A 7,450-nucleotide genomic window follows, 5' to 3' on the forward strand; every position below is an offset into this window, starting at 1 on the left:
TCAATTTTTCCTTGAGTTCAGAAAACAATCCTGGATATTATATGATTCATGTATGGTAAGAATAGCATACACCATTTCACTGATATGAATGATTTCGAATTTACTTCTTTTCTCAGTAATATACATCATATAGTGTAAGACTTCCTGTTCTTCTACTGACATCAATTGTGAGGAGTAAATGTTTTATCTTAAATGACATATAAAGATTTAATGTCTTATATAAGGTATACTGAGAGTTGATATTTTCCCCATATGTGGACACGGATGTGAAGGAATCGCTAATCAGCAAAGAAACATAGTAAGGACAGAATTAAAATCTATTAATTTGTGTGCAGTTAAGTTGCACATTCCTTTGAACCAAGAATCAAGAAAATGGATAAGTATAATTTACGATATCTGATGCAAAAAAGTGGGCATCTCATTGATCCCAGTTATTGCAATGCCTCGTATTTAGTTTGGTTATTTTATTTTCTATCTAAAAATTAAATAGTTCCACACATATATTGCATAGTGGAAAAAGAGTACAGTCTGCAACCAACAGGTGATGACATGAAAATGCTAAAGAGAGAGAAGGAAGAAACATAGAACACCTACCAATCACCAGCAGTGATTTGTGAAATACCGACAGCACCAGGTGATGCTCTCATGCAGCAATTTCAGTTTGATCTGTCACTTGATCACACGACGAACTTTGTTATTTCAGTATGACAGAACAGCGAATTGAATTTTGCATAATTTTGTAACTGTATTTCTGAAAGTAAGTGATTCGTTAATATGTCATGTTGGATTTCAATTTGTTAATGTAGTTGATTAAATGAATACACTTTACATTCGATTCGGGCAATAACAACATAGTCGATCATAACCTATATAAAGATAACCAAACACAATAAGGAGTGGGGAAGATCACTCATCATCACCAACTTCTGATAGGAAATTTTAAACATATATGTATCCCATGGAGAACTTGTTCCTAAATGAAAATTATGATGCTCGGAGATCAATATGACAGCTACAGTAGTTTTCTTGAAATTAGTATTATGCTCCTAGTGCATGGGTGATCATCTCAACATGGAGATTTCACTGAAATATGTGGCCATTCTGAACATCTTCATGTCCCTAATCCTTTTAAATGAAAAGTCATTTTGACATGGGTTTTCATCAAGTTCGTCCTTAATGAAAAATGACGGACCCTCAATATGGCCACCATAGAGTTTATCTTGACATTATCGTTATCTGTACTCCTCTTCAAAAGGATGGCAATATATGGGATTTTTTATATATTGTAATTCGTGTATGTAGGAAAATATATTTTGGAAGATTAATATATATTTACCATATACGTCTCTCAGTACTGACATGGAAAATTCGTACTATTGTGCAGTATGAGCGGATTTATTTTTAATGTTTGCAACGTTTTATGTAATACATTAGGAACAATTGTCCGAAAATCAACATGGTGGCAGCGGATAAGCTATTGCAAAATTCCTTGATCACATGTACCCGTTGAGTACAATTAGCATGGATGTCGCAAAAGAATTCCTGACCGTAAGCAAAGACATCCAGGATTGTTTTCCTTACCATAAACTTGGAGGTCCTAGATCGTTTTCCTTTTACTAAGCATGAATATTCTGGATAGTTTTCTTAACCCTAATCTTGCACGTCTCCGATCGTTTCTCCTTCACTTGAGGGGTAGGAGCCTACTACCTCCTCTTTTTCCATCTTTTTCATTTAGATTAAGGGCAATACTTCTTGCTTTGTTGTCTCCTTGCTACCAGCAGTTGTCTCAAGTTTCAAAGCTTCGCTTCTGTACAGCAATGTTGTACGTGGCTCCTCCTGTGTATTAAAAGCTAAATTTATGGTAAATTCTAACCATCGATACATGATTTTGGGATTTATTTGTTTTAATTAATATTCATCTCTAAACAGGTGGCAAATATTACTTTTTGAGTTTTGAAAATATTTTACACTTTCTCGGAGTTGCCAATTTTTAATAGCAAAGAATACTGTCACTGATGTACGTTGCTGTTCAGGTTTCGCACACACTGCCTGTTGTTTGCTCACCTAATTAGTAATGGCTGTTGTTTTTGCATCGGCAATTTATACTTTTGTGTTGTATTCTGTTTTATGTCGTCGTATCAGTGAAATTTGTCGCCAAATTGTAATAAATGCAACAACTTCAAGGTCTGGAAGATAAGCATGAGTTGTTCCTTGCAGGTAAAATCTGTACCATGTAGTGTATATGGTATTTGCTACTTTATACAAATATGTTGTTTTGTTATATCTTGATGAATGGTACTAAATAAAACAAGTTCAATGCTACGGAAAGCATGCACGTGTTGTGCTTTGCCTGTACAAAAATCTCATTAGCACTATGTAGTGTTTGCATTATATCAACTAATATGTAATGGTGTTGTGTTTTGTTTTACCTTGTTGTTCCAGTCAAATTTGTGGAAGAAATATAAATAAGTCAACTAGTTCAAGGGGAAGGAAAACATGCATGAATCAGTCTCTGCGTTTATAATTGCACCGTGCAGTGTGTGCGTTAAATGGTTGTCGTTAATTTATTTTTATTTATCTTGTTGTTACTCTGACACCTGTCAACAAAAGTAATAATACAACAAATTCAGTGCAGAGAAGGGGGTAATGACAATGCAAATTGTAATCTTCTTACAATTAATTATGATAAAATGGTGGAGTTTACCCAGCATGCCTGGTCATGGTCAATGACCTTATAAGTTAGTACACATTTCCTGATTATATCGGGGATTTTATTGGAAAATAAACACGTCCAGTCAAGACTTTGGCAATGCCCATACCGGTGAAGACCGGATGGGGAAATTTTATAAACTGAATCAATGCCGACCTTTCACACGGTCAATCGGCTGTCTGTACTGGCGTGACACGTACAGATGGCAGACCTAACTCACTCAATGTTCACGGTCGTTTCTAGTGGCATAGCTCGTGAATTAGTAAGCGATGACGGGATATGGTCATCTTTGCCACCGGGGATGGTCTACCCAGACGTTGAGACTTACCCAGACCAAGATTTGCAACCCAGTGATTAAGACGATCCCATTCCAAACAAACCATAGTATGAACCTACCGTGAAAGAGATTTAGAGGGCTTTGCCGGCTTCATAATGCCTTTCTTAGTAGATTTTTATTCGAGCTAACGTAGTGAATCATAATCAGCTATACACAGCAACAGTAATTTTATAATAGAATGGGAAAAATGTTGTCTTGCTCAGCAATGTTGCGGTCAATACGGAAAGATCCTAGTCAAATACGATAAGGAACCTTTAAAGGAGACTAGAAATCAAAATTTTCCTTTTACGTATGTAATTCTCTACAGATTTTAATTCGACTGCAATGTTTATAAATTAAATATCGTAAGCGGGTAGTGATTATATTGCGTGGAAGATACCACGATTCCGTAAATTGCCGAGTTTTTCCGAGTTTTGATGAGACGACAGATCACGTGGTACCGTGACGCTGTACTAGCCAGTCCTCGAATACAAACATAAACATTGGCGAGCGAGGCAGACAGGAGACCAGATTTGGGTTGCACATTCAAAAGTTGAATCTGCAGTCTCATATAATAGCTTATGTACTGTACTGATAAGTGCTAAAATAAATTTGTTAGGCACAGGCCCCGGGCTGGTGACTTATATAAACTAAAGTCCTGAATGAAATTCCACAAGCCCGGACAGTTCATACCTGTCAACTCTCAAGCCGGGAGAAAAACCTCCCGATTTTGGGGGTATTTCCTCATCTACCTCCCGATTTTGTAATATCTCTCAATTTTGCGCAGCGAAGTCCCGATTATTACATTATGTCTGTCAAGTTTAATTTGTCAGAAGAAAAAAACCAACACCAAACCATTTTTAAATGTAACGTATGCAATCCACAGTCTAAACTGCCACACTGCAGACATCGTAGCGATATGACTGAAAAATTGTTAAAGCTACGTTAAAAATTCAAATCACACGCACACACGTCTAAACCGGCACTGGACGAAATAATTAATATCATACAACAGTTTTTTCTTCTTTTTTTCTTCTTCAGTAAATAGAGCATGAAAATTAAACATTATTCAAGTAAATTTCAGATTTTTTAAACAACTACAACAGTACTGTAGTATTAAAAAAATTAAAAGAATAAAATTGTCACCAATTAGCTTAAATGAATGGTCACTTTGAAATTTTCTCTGCAAACAAAATCGCATCTCCATTTCCGCCAAAGAAACTCGGCCAGTTAACACCTGACATTCCAGTACCGTATATAAAAAGTTTAATTATCATGATTAAATTACAAGGAATAAAACAAAATATACCATGCAGTATATGTGGCCCTAAAGAACTAATTCTGAATAAATATTTTATTCAGCAAACAGTGTTACATGCATTAAGACTTAAACCTAAGGAAATAAGGTGGGGCATAAAACGTGAGAAAAACAGTTGCCACAAGTACGGTAACTTGTGACTGCAGATTTGAACTGTTAAAATGAAGTCCATGGCATCGTAAGTAACAACAAAATAGGCATCGTTTATTTGGTAATCAATTGCTAGTGCTTACGCATACACACACTGTCGAACATGGTTTCTTTGAAGTATGTCCGAAGGGCAGTCCTTTTCACAAGATCAATGCAAGGATAAGGATTATGTTCATTAGTCACACCTACTTTATCGTTTGCGTACTTAAATCAAAACGTTAGCTATTTTGCAATTTAGCCAGAACTGACCAGAATATGCAAAAGGGGCTTGTCATGAGGGAATAATAAGGCGTATCACAGGGAGAAAAGACACGTCAAATGGGAGGTCGCACATTGGGGCAAGGTGGGGGTCAATAGTCCTCCCCCGTTCTATTGTCAGAAGTTAATGTGAAACTTTGACCTCTTTTTTTTTAATCGCTGCTTTTTAAACTGCCCAAGGAATAGTTTTATATCAGTTCCAATTATTACAGATTACCGTTTATGCATGCTACATGTATACAATGCGTTTTTTATTAAATTTTTAATTTTTATAAGATTACTGAAAATTGTGTTTTCTCGAAACACGACAGGTTTAGAATCTTATTTTTAGCAAAGCTTCCATTTGATTAAAATCAAATCTAAATTTCACCTAGGACAGTGGTGATCTGGTTTAGATTGTGCCGTGTTAAGGCATGTATGTCAACATCTTGGAAATACATTTACTCATTTCACCAGCGCAATCAAAGTTTCCTCAGGCAAACAATTTTTGTTTCGACAAGCCTGACGGGCACCTCACTTTGAATACAGGATGGGCCGGAACTAAAACCAGAAGGGGCCCAGGGTGTCGGGCTATCAGATTTGTTTTTAGCACCGCTGTTTTTAGATGAAAGATATGTGGATTGATTGTTGCATTTTGTGGTCACTTACTCGTCCTTCTGCCTATTTTCGTAACTCACATATTTAACACTTTTCCCAGGATTTAAAATGTCCAAAGGTATGTCTGGAACAGCGCCAACTGTTAGTCTAGGCCTAGCATTTGCGTATCTTTGAGCTGCTATTTTTTCATAATCCCTCTCGTAACATTCCTTTGAGAAATGTAACGAGCACATAGTGCTGTATGGTGTTGCTTTGAAATCGACTCGTTTGTAATAATGTACCCATTCTTTCATTATGCCTTTATCTTTCAGAAAAGAAAAAAAAAATATGTCCACAGGCTTTTCTTAATGTTCTATTACACCCGTAAGCAACGCAAAACGGTATTGTCTTTTACTCTGGCAACTCCCACTTGGGCTGCTGGAGTCGCTACTATGACGTCACATCCCGAAAGTAACCGAATAGGCGCGGAAATTTTGCATACGAGGTCACGGAAATTCAGCTCCTAGAAGATAGGCCAATATTTAAATATTGGCATTACGGTCACAGATGATACTTCAGAATAAGGTTTTCTGCTATAGTACTTTTATTATTATTCTATATTTCCATTGGTTTCTGGTCTCCTTTAAACAAATATGTCAATTGTTTTCTGACAAACAGTATATGGCAAAGATATTAATTGGCAGGTTATTCCTATTGAAGAAAGATTCTATCCTCACTTGTTTCTGAGGAGGCGAATTGATTTTGGATTAATGTTAAAATATTTTGATGCTGCTAAAATTTACGAAAACGATATTTCTTCACCTGTAACATAAGTAGTTGCTATAACATATTTAGTAGCTTTAATGTTGTTACCATCAGATGCTTTACTTTTTCTTTCTGTGTGACAAGATCAATATTCTTCAGTTGGTTATCATTTTGAATACCGATGATTTGGTCAATCACTAAGCCACTAGAAATCAAACCATGAAAAACTTCATAAACAAATTTGTCAGAATAATAAGTAATTTGATCAGTTTTTGTTCCACTGATCCTTACTGTTAGGTAGCCATAATTCTGTAAATTTCCAACAACTTTTTTCTTTCAGTGTTTGTGATAATTCCTCTGTCATTGGCCTGGTACAGATCATAAATAGGATGTGATTGAAACTCGTCTTGCAGTGACAAGTTGGCGATATTATTATCATTTACCTGATCATTCCCATGATAATCTCGCATCCCCGTTGGAATCTCATCACATAACAACGTATAAATAAATTCGTGTAAGAACATCTCAGTGTACTCGGTATCATGAACACCTTTGACTTTTATTTTATAACCCGGTAAAGTTCTAATCCAAAACGAAGCTTTATTTTTAAGATTAATCACTACTCGCAGTTTATTTCCAGCATAGTAGTTGTACTTCTGGTGACCTTAAAATATATCCTGCTCGCTAACCGTTGGTTTAAGTCCATTAGCATACTTTTGCTTATCATAAATCTCTAATTAACATTTTGATATCAAACTTAATTAGAAAAATGTAAAACTATAAGTATAGTGATGATGAATCTTGCTGGTATCGCAAGGAGAAGTTTATTCTCGACAGAAAGCTATCAATCTAAATAAATTGCAACTGCATTTTGCTGGGTTCGATAGGAACTGGAAATTTGACAACTTGTTCTAAAAAATTTCCCTGCAATAAACATTTATAATCTACTTCTGCCAACAATTAAATCTGATCTTGTCGCGCACAAGGGTCTAACAATCATTGTACAGTTTTATGTTTAGTTTTCTAAGCTAAATATGTATTTGGGGATTCAAGAATCCCAACAAAAGCAATGCGAGGAATTTGCTGATCCTTACGTCACATCAAAAATCTCGTCGAATTTTAACTGGGGCTGATTTGATATTGTTGTCAGATAATATATTTCAGGAAATATGGAATCAATTTCAGGTTGGAGATTTGATAAAATAACGTATATTTTATTTCACACTGCGAAATATAGTCCATTGCGAGGTAGCTCATTTGTCGAGCTGCCAACTAAAATAAAAAAACTCAAAATGTTGTGTAAATATAAAAAGTAACGACGATAAGTGCTTTCAATGGACTATATTATCATCTTTAT

The sequence above is a fragment of the Sinohyriopsis cumingii genome, chromosome 14, assembly GCF_028554795.1.
Source record: "Sinohyriopsis cumingii isolate HCF-2022 chromosome 14, ASM2855479v2, whole genome shotgun sequence".
Taxonomy (NCBI): domain Eukaryota; kingdom Metazoa; phylum Mollusca; class Bivalvia; order Unionida; family Unionidae; genus Sinohyriopsis; species Sinohyriopsis cumingii.